Source organism: Neofelis nebulosa, chromosome 5 (assembly GCF_028018385.1).
Source record: "Neofelis nebulosa isolate mNeoNeb1 chromosome 5, mNeoNeb1.pri, whole genome shotgun sequence".
Taxonomy (NCBI): Eukaryota; Metazoa; Chordata; class Mammalia; order Carnivora; family Felidae; genus Neofelis; species Neofelis nebulosa.
This window is the reverse complement of record NC_080786.1, coordinates 66,084,012-66,099,404: the sequence shown is the minus strand read 5'-3', so window position 1 is coordinate 66,099,404 and position 15,393 is coordinate 66,084,012.

Sequence of the window (15,393 nt, the reverse complement as noted above, 5' to 3'; positions counted from 1 at the left end):
TCCATTGAACCCCAATAAAACTAGTGTGGAAGCAAATCCAGGTTGGTGGACTGATTCAGTGATGGGGATAGCAGAGATCACCCATCTGACCACTTCTATATCCTCTATAGAATATGAGCTTATCTGGCAGCAGTAATGGTTGGTACCTAGGCAGAGATTAAACACACTAAAAACCAAAAAATATATGATAGACACTTCTGAGAATAGAGTAGTGAGCAGAATAGAGAAATATAGAATCTGATTAGGGTTGGGTGAACATGAATATGCACAGCAATACCTTTTTGTTGGGCTGTGTGATTTACTCTTTCCCCCACTCCACCAAAATAGGTGGCTCACTTCATGTAGTCTCTGAATTGTGCTAGTTGGTTGCCACTTAAGAGGAAAAAGGACAAAAAGAAATCTCTTGCTCTTCTCTTGGCCTTGGTGTGTCTTTCTCTCTCACCCATATATACATATATCTCCCTAAGCAAAAGGGATTTTTACTTTAAACTTCAGGATAATTTGAAGCTTTTGTAGTAAGCATTTCTCAAACAGGTAAAAAGGAGTAAATATGGCTCCACTCTTGGTTTACAAAATTATAAAAGTCATGGGCTCGGGAAAGTAGGGCAAAATTCTAGATATTCACAGCTGTGCAACCTTGGACAAGATGCTTAATCTCTCTGAGCCTTTATTTTCCTCATCTGCAAAAATAATATCTAACTTATAATGATTTTGATAAAGGTTTATTAAAGTGATACACAGCAGTTTTGAACAGTTTTGGTATATAATTATTAATTGAAGGACAAACTCATCAATGAAGGGTATTAGCAAAAATTAAACCAAAATCAAATCTTCATATAATGCCAAAAATTTTTAATGTGATTTCAAAAGTGACCAGGAAGATGCATATAATAAGACTTCAAAAACATAATATCCTTGGGAAATCATTCATTCATTTTTTCATGCTATTATCCATTTACATATTATATAAATATTTATTTAACATGTACTTCCTGAGTGCCAGGATGCAGTGATGAAACAGGCTTCTGAAGCCATTCAATACATCTGGCCTTTTTTGATTTGACACTGAGTTAAACTCCACATGACTCTTAAAGTTTCATATGCAGAGAACGGGTAATCAACCCAGCTTCAGTTCTCAACTCTGCCCTTCCTTTAGGGAACTATTTTGGTTATTTTGATGGCAGATAACTGCTAACTCACAATGACTTTTCTACATGACTTCTTTTCGTCTCTACTATCATCTGCCATTTGCCTGATATTTCTTTAAAATTAACTTTTCTGACAGAGGAAATTATCTAACTTTTTGGAGTCCTGGTTTTCTCATTTGTAAAATGGGGACCCTGGGTTTTGGGGTTTGGGTTTTTTTTTTTTTTTCTTTCTTTTTTTTTGGAATCCAATGAGATAATATACTTGACCCTGAAACAACATGGGTTTGAAATATGTGAGTCCACTTACACATGGATTTCTTTTTAATCAATACAGTACAGTACTATAAATGTATTTTCCCTTCCTTATGACTTCTTAATGCCTTTTTCTTTTCTTTACTTTATTTTAAAAATACAATATATAATGCATATAACATGAAAAATATGTGTTAATCAATTGTATGTTATAGGTAAGGCTTTCAGTCAACAGAGTATTTTTTTTCAGTATCTCATTTTATCTCTAATAATGGCTATTTAACTAAGACTCCTTTTTATTATTTTTCTGAGGGTTTTCTTGAAGATTTATAGGCTTAGCACAATTTACCTTCAAGTAATATTACAATATTTCACATATAAGAGGCTTACAACAATATATTACCATTTCCCTCTCCTACCCTTTGTGCTTTTGTTTTCATACATTTTAGCTTTATCTATATTTTGAAGATGAAAATAAATTACTTGTACTTTTGCTTTAAATAGTCAATACCAATATTAAAAAGAGAAAATAAAATATTTTTTATTCCCTGTGTACATCCCAGTTTTCTTCTTGTATTACAAAGACTTTCCTTTGACATTTCTTGTAGTGTAAGTATGTTGGCAATAATTCTCCTGACACTGTGTTTTCCTGAAAAAATTTCTTAACTTTGGTTTTGAAATATGTTTTCTCGGGATATAAAATTCTAGGTGCCCCCCCCCCCACCCATAAACACACACTGCTTCAGCACCTTAACAATGTTAGTTCTTTGTTTTCTGCTTTGCGCAGTTTCTGAAGAAAAGTGCAGTAATTCTCATCTTTGGTCTTATACATTTGATATACCTTTTGTTTACCTGGGTGTTGTGTTATTTTCTTTACTGTTAGTGGTTATCAATTTGATTATCTGTTCTGGCATGAAATTTGTGTGTGTGTTCAAAGAATATCTTGGAAACTCAGTTTATAGTTTTCCTTTCCTTTTTTTTTTTTTCCACCTTCTTTCAGATATAATTTCCTCAAATATTTTTTCCTTCATCACACCTCTCTTTCTTCTGGGATTTTAATTAAATATGTGTTATATCACTTGATGTTTCCCCCATGAGTCACTGAGGTTCTGATCACTTCTTTTGCAGTCCTTATTTTCTTCTGCTTCATTTTGGATTGATCCTATTATTATATCTTCAAGTTCACTGATATCTTCTGCAACATCTAATTTGCTTCTAATTACTTCTAATAAAATTGCCATCTTTACTATGCTGAACCTTCTAATTTATGAATACTATATATTTTTCTACCTAGGTTTTTGATTAATCAAAATTTTGTAATTTTCAGCATACAGGTCTTTCTAGATATTTTGTTACATATATACCTAAGTATACGATTTTGGGGGAATAGTGTAAAGAGTGTTTTTAAGATTGGTTTCCTTTTGTTCATTGCTAGGAAATAGTATTATCGATTTTTTCATGTTGACTTTGTATTTGTGTCATTAGAAACTGATTTATTACTTCTAAGAATTGTGTTTTGTTTCGTTTTCCCACCCTTGGGATTCTATAGACAGACAAGCATGTTATTTGTGAATAGAGAGACTTATTTCTTCTTTTCCAATCCATATACTATTTATTTGTTTTTCTTTCCTTGTTGCACTGGCTGAGACTTCTTCTATAATGCTAAGCAAAAGTGCTAAGAGTGGATATCCTCAACTTATTCTTTAAGGGAAGAAGCATTAAGAGATCGTAAAAGAAGAGCATTCAGTGTTTCACCATTAAGTATTTTGTTAGCTTTAGCTTTTTTGGACATGGCTTTTATGAAATTTCTCAAGTGTATTTCCATTCCTAGTTTTTTAAAAGTGTCAGTCATAAAGAGTTGATTTTGTTAAATAATTTTTCTCCATCAATTGATATGATCATGTAATTTCTCAATATAGTACATTATCTTGATTGATTTTCCATTGAAAGCCATCCTTACATTCACAAGGTAAAAAAAACATTCAGCTTGGTGTGATTCTGTTTTTTGTTTTGTTTTGTTTTTTACCTGATGTGATCCTTTGAGAGAGAATTTGTGCTTTATTTTAACCAGTGACCCAGAATGCCATAGTATGGCATCTTTTAATGTTAATTTCACAGGATAGCATTGCCTGTGCCAGAATACGTACAAATATTAGGTAAAGAGTATAGTGTTGAACAACAAAGCTGCATACAAGTTGGCCTTCAGTTACCATTTTTTAAAATAAATGTTTTTGGTTTTGATTTTGTTTTCGCATAGACCCTAAGCCAAGATAGAGAATTCACCTGTCTTCTTACTTTGTTGGTGAGTGAGATTTCGTTAGTCTATTCTTTTACTAAGGACAAAACTTATTGAAAATTTCACTTTATTTTTCTTTTCTTTTTTTTTAACATTTATCTTTTTGAGAGACAGAACGAGACAGAGAATTAGTGGGGGAGGGACCGAGGGGAAGGGGGAGACACAGAATCCAAAGCAGGCTCCAGGCTATGAGCTGTCAGCACAGAGCCTGACACAGGGCTCGAAGTCATGGACCACGACATCTTGACCTGAGCCGAAGTCAGATGCTTAACCAACTGAGCCACCCAGGCGCCCCTGAAAATTTCACTTTAAATTAAAGATTCAGTTCTAATTCTCACATTACACGGATAAAGGACTTGTCTCCTGTTTGTGCATAGTTAACAAAATGCAGATCTCTTATTTTAGAAGCTACAAAATTGCCCCAGGAGTTTTGCAGCTCTAAGATCGATTTATTCCTCTGGATTTCAGCTATTTTGGGTTTTTTTAAATATTTTGTTCATTCTTTAATTTCTTGAATTCTTAGATTGTTGATGGTTTTATTTTATTTGGTTTTATTTTATGTTATTTGTTTTTAACTGGGAAACTTTCAGGATATTTAATAGCTATACAGAGCCAAAAATAAGAGTCTATATCACTTTCATTTTCATTAAAAAAACAATAAACCTGATTTATTTATTATTCATGTTCGGGGTTCCATGCACTGGTGTGTCATTACTGTCTTGCCTACTATTTTCTCTTTTTTTGTTTTTGTTTACTATTTTTTAAAATAAATAGTCAGTGGAAACTTGCAGATATGTATGGCCAAAGCAAATTCTTATAGCAATGCAAAGATAGAACGACAATGCATGATCATGGCTAACCAGCACAGAGATAATACAAGGTCAAATCAAATGTGGATGGTTCTTGTTTCATTATTTTTTTTTAAATTTTTTTTTCAATGTTTACTTTTGAGAGAGACAGAGTGCGAGTGGGGAAGGGCAGAGACAGAAATCTGAAGCAGGATCCAGGCTCTGAGGTGGCCAGAAATAGCTCCCCCACTCAGCCCTCAGGAATTGTGAGATCATGACCTGAGGCGAAGTTGGACACATAACTGACTGAGCCACCCAGGTGCCCCAAGGGTGGTTCTTGTTTTAAAGAACCAGTTATTAAAACCAAAAAAATAAAAACAAAAATGGAAAATAACAACAACAAAAAGTCTTAACCAAAGACTATTAATACAATGAAGAATTTAGGAGAAACCACAAGAGATTCCTGACACCTCACGACGCTCCCTTTTGGTTTAGAAATGCCCATCGGGATCTGGCAATTCTTATGAATCTGACCTTTCTGTACCTCTTCATTTCTCTGAGACATATGCTTGTTTTCTATCTCATGTCATTTCCTCAGGGTTCTGCTGTGTGTTAATGAGTTTTAATAAGATGGAAAAATTCATGCTATTGTGTTTGGGTAGCAAATGATTTACCCAGGAAATATAATGCCTTAACCTAATTGAAATGGTTGTCTCCACAAAGCCCTCAAGGGACAATGCTAATTGTAAGATTTTCAGACATTGTGTCAGCTTCTTGGGAATCCTTTTTTGATTGTGAGGGAATTTGGCATCCTTCAAGTTTTACTATCACTGAATGGAAGATCGAGTTATGCTTCTACTCTGTAACCTAAGCATCCAGTTGATTTATAACGTTCTTATGAAAGTGAAGAAAAATTTATGATACACAATGTAATTTAAAATTTTTTAATTTGTGTCATGTGGACTACAAGAATGTGAAAACAAAATAGTTAAAACTCGACTGGAGAGACTTTTATTAAAACTTCATTTAATATTTATATTTTATTAAAACTGCCTTACACATTAAGACAAATTCTTTAATTTTAATTTAGGAAGTATCTTTTTGTTTCTTTTGCATTTTTAAATTATGGATTAAAATATTTGAATAAGTGACACATTTACATGGTTAAAAATCAAAAATGAGAATTACTACTATATTTTGTAATCAGATATTCTAAACAAGGAAAAATAGCTTTTACCCAATAATTTAGAAGTCATATTAGGAAAAATTGAAACTTCTTACATATAGAAGTATCCAGAAAAACAAAAACAAAATTAATAAAATCTCTGCCTTAAATTTTGAACTTTGAACAATGTCAGACTGAGTGACTAAAATTTTTTGTGCACAAATACACAGATATCCAGCTGATACCTGCATAAGAATGCCTTAGTAAAAAATTGAAAATTATTGCTAAAACCAAAACTGCTCACAAAGAAAAGAGATCTCTAACAGATAGATACACTTGGGGTGTTCCAGAAGAGAGAGTTTTCCTCCTTTGGCTAAAGATTTTCACCAATTACACATTACAGAGGAATTAGACATTTCTATCATTAATCAGCATAAATATATATATATATACACACACACACACATATATGTATATATACATATATATACATTTATTATATATAACATATGTGTTTATTATATATGTATGTTTATGTACATATAAATATATATCTATATGTGTGTGTATATATTTAAAGTTAGAGAAAAAATGACCTATTTTGATACTTGGACTTGTGGCTCTTACCTGACTGTTACAAGCCCAAGATAGAATTTTCAGTTAAACAGCACCCTTTCCAGAAGGTGCTCTATTAAGACACATTTTATAAATCATAAGCTGTTACATTATTTGCACCATGATGTCAATGCTTATAAAATGCAGTAAAATACAAAGCATCCATCAATAGCTTACATTTCCATATAAAGAGGGCAATAGAGAAGATCGTAGAATCATAAAACCTTAGAGCTGCAAGGAACCTAACAACAACAACAGCTAAATTCAAATAACACTAATTATGTGACAGACACTGTTCTATATACTTCAAATATATTGATTTATTTGATCCTGATAACAACACTATAAGATGGGTACTATTATTATTCCTGTTAAGTGGAGATGCAAACTGAAACACAGAAAGTTTAAGTGAATTACCCAAGGTCACATAGCTTAACAGTTTATGAGTTGAGCTTTGAAACTGGCTCCATTATCTGTGTTCATGACCATTATAATCTAAAGATCATTCCCAAGTAAATGAAAGTAGACAGTATTACAATGGGGGTAAAAATGTTGGGTTGGAATACATTACAAAATTTATGACCAATGGAAAGAATTTGTTACCTATATTTTTAGTTTTTTTATTGCAATGTGAGTGGATTTAAGAAAAATGAATTTCGCTGTCCTTCTTGATTAGTCTAAGCAATTATATACTTTCCTTTATCTAAAAGGAAAAAAAAAACCTACAAAAGTCTATTAACTCACTATGGATAATAGGGCTCGTTTTTTTATGGAAATATAAAGGCTTGAGCCTGCCACTCTTAATCCTCAATGAATGTTTAAAATTTAAGACTATTTTCACTTAATACAAAATGATTTTATTAGAAATAATTGAAGTAATTATTCCCAAATTGATCTATGCTTCCCACTGCTTGAGATTTCTAACTTTTTCTTTTGAGCTTTCAATGTTTCAAATGCTTTAAGACTTTTGTAAAAAGATGTTTTTAAAAATACATGCTGTCAAAGTGTTACTAGTTTCTATAAAACTCAGTTACATCAGACAGTGTACATATTAAAATGTTGAGTGACTCATCTTAGATTCCCTATGTTGCTTGTATGACCTACCCAGAGTCAAACGGTTTTAGAGAAGAAGAGATTGTCAGTACTTTTAGTAAGATGACCTTGGATGAATACGTGAACTAAATTCTGTTGTTTTTTTTTTATTTATTCCTAATTTAAAGAACATTTTTCTCTCTCTCCATTTTCAACTTGCATGGTCTCTGGGGGACTAAGTGATGTTAAAATCTCAAAAAAAAAAAAAAGAAAAAGAAAAAAAGGTCTCAACCACTCTCACATAGATCCTACCTCGAATTCTGGAAATATAAAACAAGAATTGGAAGTTCATTTCTGAAATTAAACAAATGACAGGGCACCTGGGTGGCTCTGTCATTTGAGCATCCAACTTCAGCTCAGGTCATTTTCTCGCAGTTCATGAATTCGAGCCCTGCATCAGGCTTGCTACTCTCAGTGTATAGCCTGCTTCGGATCTTCTGTACCCCTCTCTCTCTGTCCGTGGCCCGCTTGCGCTCTCTCTCTCTCTCAAAAATAAATAAAACATTAAAAGAAATTAGACAAATTGAAGAGTTTCTTTCTAAATAAGATTGTTGTTTCTTCAAGTATTGTTTTAAAGTGCTTGGTAAATTCTAATCAGCCTCTTATTTTGAAAGTAAGAACTTTTGTGATATTCAAGGACAAAAACTGCTATTTTATAATTTACAATGTGTCTATAAACATGAAATTTCCTCATATTGGTCTATATGCATGAATCCTAGGAGCCATCTGCGGCATTCTCTTACTTGCCCCCCTAAATACCCAGGAATTGAAGGTAATCTGCTGCAAAACCACCTGTGAGTGTGCTGTGCCTCAGGAAGCCGCTGGCGGCTGGGTGCTTCTGGCCATTGTGCACGGCAGGCACTAGCCCGCAAAGAAGCTCCGAGTGCTGCTATAGGAGCATGGTTTTGGAGAAGACCACACATACTTCAAGAACCCACAGAGTGAGTAAGCATGAGACTATTGCCATCTCCAAATAATACAAACACATAAACAGCCATAACATAGAGATAGGCAAAAATGTGTCTAATGCTTCCTAATTAAATATATATAGATAAAAAAGAGAGAAATGATTACAGAGAGAAAAGGCTATGTGAGGATACAGTGGGAAGGCAGAGAGAGGAGAAATCCAAGGAGACAGACCTGAGACTCCAAAACTGCCAACACCTTGATCTGAGACTTCTTGTATTGTGAGAAAATAAATTTCTCTTATAAGCCACTCAGTTTGTGATATTTGTCATGGCGGCCCTAGGTGACTAATGCAATCTTACAATATGGTCAAGAAAGCGATAAAATGAATGTTATTAATGAGCACCCACTATGTGCATTGGCCCTAATTCTAGGTTTATTTAAGCTAACTCCTGCCTGTAGATGGTCCTCAAAATAGTTGAACTGCTTTTGTCTATGTCTGATGTCTCTTTGACTTTCCCCAAATCTTCCATTATATTAGTAATAATCAAAAACTGTGTAGTTTTTGTATTTTTTGTGACAGATTCCAAGCCCTTGACTACAATCAACAAGTTTGTTAGCAATTATCATGAATATCCAGAAAAAGTATAAGCATTCACATTAATACCACAAATGTTAGCACAAACCATACATTCAGAGAAAACTACTGTCAATAAGGATGGCAAACTCATTAACTAATATACTAAAAGTACAGCTAACATTAAGATATTGTTTTGTAGTTGTATTTTCTAATCTGTTTACGTTTGTCTTGAGTGTTTTCATAGCTCAGGGTATTTAAAGAAAAAATTATTTAGAATCATTTAAGGGAACAAAATATCACAAGAGAGACGTGAGGTTCAATACTTTAAGTATGAAACTTATCCTTTTTTATCATCTAAAAATTTTGTATATTCACAGAACCATGTTAGACAAAGATAACAACCTTGATTTGTAATGATTTTATGGGTTTAGATGATCAGTTTAATTATATTCAATTTCAACCAGCAGAAGAGAATAAAAATTATCCAAAATAAATTTTAACACATAAAGGGGACAGTGTTCAAATTGACTTATTACATAAATGGACCTAAAATATCATATTATTTTTGGATCAGGACAACATACCAATTAGTTTGTGTCCTTCCTGAAATCACTTGACCACCCACCGTCTTAATTTCCTCAAATGTGAAAACAGTGAGGTACTACCAAAGGGTTACTGTGGAGGATCAGTGCAGAAATAGCCTCCAATTTGTTTCAGCCCCCAGTATCCATGTCCTTGGGTAGTTTTTCCCACATTGACTCTGAGTATAACCATGTACTTTGCTTTGGCCGGTGGGACAATAGCAATTGTGATACAAGTAGATTTGAACAGCGCTTGCCCATTTGGACTTGTCCCCTCTTACTGGGCTTAGAACCCTGACATGTGAACAAGCTCAGCTTGTTCAAGAGACATGTCAACATCCATCCACATGGTCTCAGACTAACTTGCTAACTAACTGCAAGCACAAGGGTGAGCCCAAATGAGTCCAACAGAATTCTGAGTTAAATAAATGAATGTTGTGAAACCATTAAGTTTTGAGTAGATTATTACACTGATAGGGAATGATACAGTTTTCTAAAGTCTTCTTTAGTGCTGAATGCTATGATTCTTCCATTTCATGTTATAAAATTGCAAAAGCATTCTTTGAAGATAGAGAACCTGTCCAAATGTTTTTATTTGAACAAAACTCTGAGCCTCAGTTTTCTACTCACACATACATAGGCAGGCCTTCCACCTGGTTGGCCAGGAACAGTCTTAGTTTCCCCTCATTGTCGTAATGTAATTCTTAATAGCGTGTGTTGTCTCAAAAATATTTCAGTTAAGGGGTGCCTGGGTGGCTCAGTCGGTTAAACATCTGACTTCGGCTCAGGTCATGATCTTACTGTTCATGGGTTCGAGCCCCATGATGGGCTCTGTGCTGACAGCTCAGAGCCTGGAGCCTGCTTCAAATTCTGTGTCTCCCTCTCTCTCTGCCCCTCCCCTGCTTGCACTCTGTGTCTCTCTGTCTCAAAAATAAACGTTAAAAAAAATTTTTTTTTAATATTTCAGTTAAGCCAATAAACTACATGGTAATCTTAAGATATATTTCCTAGGTTTGGAGTCAGGAAAAATGAGATTAAAAATAATGGTGATTATTATCATCAATTTTTAATAAATAATTCATAACTTTATTGGGACCAAATATGCAAAGCTCTATTGCAGGAGTTATGAAGATATAAAGATCAAAAAACATGATCCATGGCTTCAGACATTTACAACCTACTAGTGTTTTGGACGGAATTGTGTACCACAAAATTGATATGTTGAAGTCAATGAAACAGTGTTTAGAGAGAGGATCTTTGGGAAATAATTAGGTTTAGACACTTTCATGAAGTGAACCCCTAATGATGAGATTAGTATTTTTATTTTTTTTATTTTTTAAAGTTTATTTTATTGAGAGAGAGAGAGAGAGAATTTGTGATTGTGAGCAGGGTAGGGAGGGGGGCCAGGCAGAGAGAAGAGAATCTCAGCCAGGCTCTACACTGTCAGTGCCAGGCTGAGGCAGGGCTCAGTCCCAGGAACCAGGAAATCTTGACCTGAGCTGAAACCAAGAGACAGACACTTAACCCACTGAGCCACCCAGGCACTCCAGGATTAGTATTTTTATAAGAAGAGATACCCAACAGCTTTCTTTCTCTCTCCCTGCCATCTGAAAACATGGAGAGAAGCTGGTCATTTACAAGCCAGGAAGAAGGCTCTTACCAGAAACCAATCATGCTCATGCCTTCATCTTGATTCACAGCTTCCAGAACTATGAGAAGATAAATTTCTGTTGTTGAAGACAACCAGTCTATGGTATTTTGTTATGGCAGCCTAGGCTATGATGACCATATAATTCCTCTAGAGTACATAAATTTCAGAAAGTCAAACAACCAGTAGGCATGAAATGACTTGTATAGTGAATCTGTACATGGAAACTTATTTATGTACTATGTAAATATAGTAGTTGAGAGGATGATTTTGAAGCCAAGTTGCTTGTGGTCAACTTTTACATGAACATTGTGACTTTCAGTAAAATACTTAGCCCTCTGTACCTCAGGTTTTTCATCTTGAAAATTCACCATATTTTCAGATAACTAATTTTGTGTATACTATCATATTATATATATATATATATATATATATATATATATATATAAAATATATATATATAAAATATATATATAATAATATTTAGCAATTAGTGCTTTGTTAGCATGAGATATTATTACAGATAAAATAATAAAAGTGCCTTAGTTTTTCCTATAACAACAATAAAATGCATTAATAGAATCTTGAGAATTATATATTTATATGCCGTATTACTTAAATATGAACTACCTTTGAACTACAATGGAGTCAAATCTTGGAACTTATACTTATTAAGTGAAATATCAGGTCCTGACACTATTTAAAAATCTCTCACTCAGGGCAGTGATTCAGTCAGTTAAACATCTGACTCTTGATTTCGTCTCAGGTCATGATCTCAGTGTTGTCAGGCATGGAGCCTGCTTAGGATTCATTCTCTCTCTGCATCTCCCACTAAATAAATCTCTCACTCTTCTTTTCTGAGTCAGTAGTTGATTTTGATTAAATTTAATGCAACTATGATATATTTGTACCTCTGTTGTCAAAAGAAAGCAATATTTTGTTTTTTCAAATGATAGGTGCTGCCATTAGTTGTTATTAAGTGATTAGAATAATATACACTAGGGTTAGAATGCTGACAATGTTATGATTATATTTAGTCTTTTGTTTTCCAGACTAATTTAAATGTGCTTTGAGTTGCCAAAAGTACTTATTTAGGACTGGAACAATTCTCATTGGTTAAATGAGTAAATCCCTGGTTTAAGAGAAACTGCATCAATATAGCACATAATTGAGTATCTCAGAAGTGGCTTCTAGGTGTATTATACACAGGGATATAGATAAGTACTTTAAAATTGTTAATGGTGCTCTTCATTACTTATATGTGACTTTAAGGAGTGATATTACATGTTTAATACATGTTATAGAAAACTCCTCTTGCGTTTAGCTATTATTTCTAATTTTCAACCTTGTCTCTGTAAATACATCTTCTTTACCAACTCTTTTCTCAGATCTGGCCTTCATACTAATGACTAGTATGTCCTTTGCTTTTGCCAGCTGTTATTGATTCCAGTGGGTCAGAGCAAATACATAATTTGAATTGTCCTTTATGTTTGATGGCTCTTGTATTTGTGAGTCAATGTAGACATTGTTTCAGATAACTTTCATTGCTAAAATTAACTGACAAATCCTGGAAGGACCACCATTACCAAAAGTGATTCCTTTCACTTGATTATTCCACTGACTTTCAAAATATTCATTTTTGGGGTGCCTGGGTGGTTCAGTCGGTTAAGTGTCTGACTCTCAGTTTCGGCTCAGGTCATGGCTTCATAGTTTCATGGGTTTGAGCCCCGCATTAGGCTCTCCACTGACAATGCGGTGCCTGCTTGGTATTCTCTCTCTCCCTCTCTCTACCCCTCCCCCACTCACGCTGTCTCTGTCTCTCTCAAAATAAATAAAACTTAAAAAAAAGTATTTATTTCACTTTGGTTTTACATATGAAGACCGAATTGGCATAAACAAACATTGATATAACTATTCTTAGTTGGGATTTACAAAATTAACAGCACAAACAAAAGAGAAAGTATATACGATTTGAATAAGAGCTCATTAAAAAAAAAAGAGCAAAAACAAACAAACAACAAAAAAATCACATACTTTGATCCAAGTAGAATTCAGAATGAGAAAGAGGTAGCACTAAAACTTTAAAAGTTGTATTTCCCTTCCTAATACTCACTATTTTCACGGCTGGCTTTATATGAGTCTTAAAGGAAAGCACAGTAAGTAAAAGAAATGAAGTTTCCTCAAAATTTTCACCTGATAAAAATGTCAAAGAAGCTATAATTTTAGTCCAAACTAGGCATATATACTTAGCTACAGGTACTCTTTCAAATGTGTAGCACTTTTTATTTGTATTGCAGTGACCTTATTTTCGCTTTTCTTTAAAATGTTCTAACCCACCACAGAGGAGAAAAATTGAAAAAACTACAAATGCAAAGTGAATTTTTTTTTCTGTGACTCCAACCTTAAATTTGGGCACAATAGCTGGTAAAAGTGAATATATGAAAGTAGGAAAGATTACTTGATAGACACAAATTGCCTGTTGAATAGCAATTTCTGGCAGATTTTTGCTTGAGCACCTAACATGTAGAGGATAAGAGCTGTGTACCTTAAGAATAACAGGTAATATGAAGGTGCAAGGTTTTAGTAAGCAGTAAGCACCATGCATGGAAGCAATAAATATGGTCACTAAAAAGTCTCATAGTATTTTAGGCTATTCTAAGAAACCCAGCAAAATGGAAATTCTTTCTACTTTGTTCTGGACAATTGTGATCAGGTATAGATGTCACATTTAACGTAATGTACATCAATAGCAGTGACCAAAGAAGAGAGAAAAGGGTGGTGAAAAAGTTCAAAACAATATGCAGTTGAAAGACCTGTAGGTTCAAGAAAGACACGAGAAGACTCAACAGAGGAAGGATAGGGGTCAATGGCAACATGCAAACACTTGAAGAGAAGTGGACCCCCAATTTTTTCCGAGAGAGAGATTTTGTTTAATAATAAGAACTTTTTAATAGATCAGACTCTTCAAAGAAAGAATAGATCACCTCCAAAGATAATATGTTCCCATTCACTGAAGTATTGATTCAGGTCACACAGATATTTAGCAGAAAAGCTGTAGACTCACTGATATAAGAGTAAATGAGCTATATAATGTTTAATGTTCTTTCCAAACCTAAGACGACTTGATTCCAAGACGTTCAAATGTACAATTAGCTAAGAGAAACTAAAAACTATTTGTCTTTATAATGAAGAGTATACGTGAGTACCCATGAAAAAGAATCCATCCAACACATAACTCCATAAATTTTGTAGGCAAATTTTTTCCAGAGTGAAAGAGGTCTAAAAGATAGGTATAAACTTGCCTAAGTAAACATGCCCTTGTTTTCCTACCTGAGATTTATTTACAAAGGGATTCAAAAATTTGAAATTGAAATAAGAAAAAATAACAGCAAATGAACAAAATTTTAAGTGGGCACAATGTAGTATTTCCAAGAAATATAAAGATTTTCGTTTTAAATGTGCAGGTTTGTACAAAGAGAAAAAGAAATGTACAGCTTTTTTTTGTTAAGGGAAAACAGAATGTTCACAGAAAAATGCTATTCTCTGAGTCTTTTAAAATATCCCACATCTATGTGTTCCTAGGAGTTCATAAACTGTTTCTGTTCTCATGGTTTCCCTACTCAAACTGCCTCAGTATATTTTCAAACACACCTCCTTCAGTATCTAGCTCTTGTTTGCCCTGGTCTCCTGAACTAGGATGGATTTAATTTCTGACCTGCAGCCTCTCAGACTACATGGTCTCGAACTTTCACTCACTATTCCTTTATCGCAACCCATTTTAGATTCCAAAGAAATGGGAATTGCAATCTTTCTTATCTATATATTCCAGAAGGAGAATACAGTTGCTGCATGCAACTTTAAAATATTCCAAAGGGATATAACTCAATAAAAATTTATTTCCAGTCTTACTTCTCATAGATATCCATGTTACACTGAAGAAAATCAATTTTGAATAATTTTGGAGCTCTGTGAAAGCTTCTTAGAAATTATCCAAAAATGGTTCAAATTCACTGGACCCTAAGGGCCATCCTCATACTGTTCATAAGATGCATACAAAAATCCCACTCCCTTAAATAAGAGTACAAGACATGCCTTAGAAGATTTATTGAATATTAAGTTTTTTATGCTTAGAATTCTTTTTTTCTCCACATGTAATAATCATCAAACACCATTTCACTCAAGTGCTCAAATATGCCACTGGATCTATAAATGGACTCAATTTATGTTTTGTTGGATCAATGCATGAGAATGGAAACCAGAACATTATTAATATTGATATATGGAACTTAAGTAATTAACATATAATCATATCAAGAAATGGC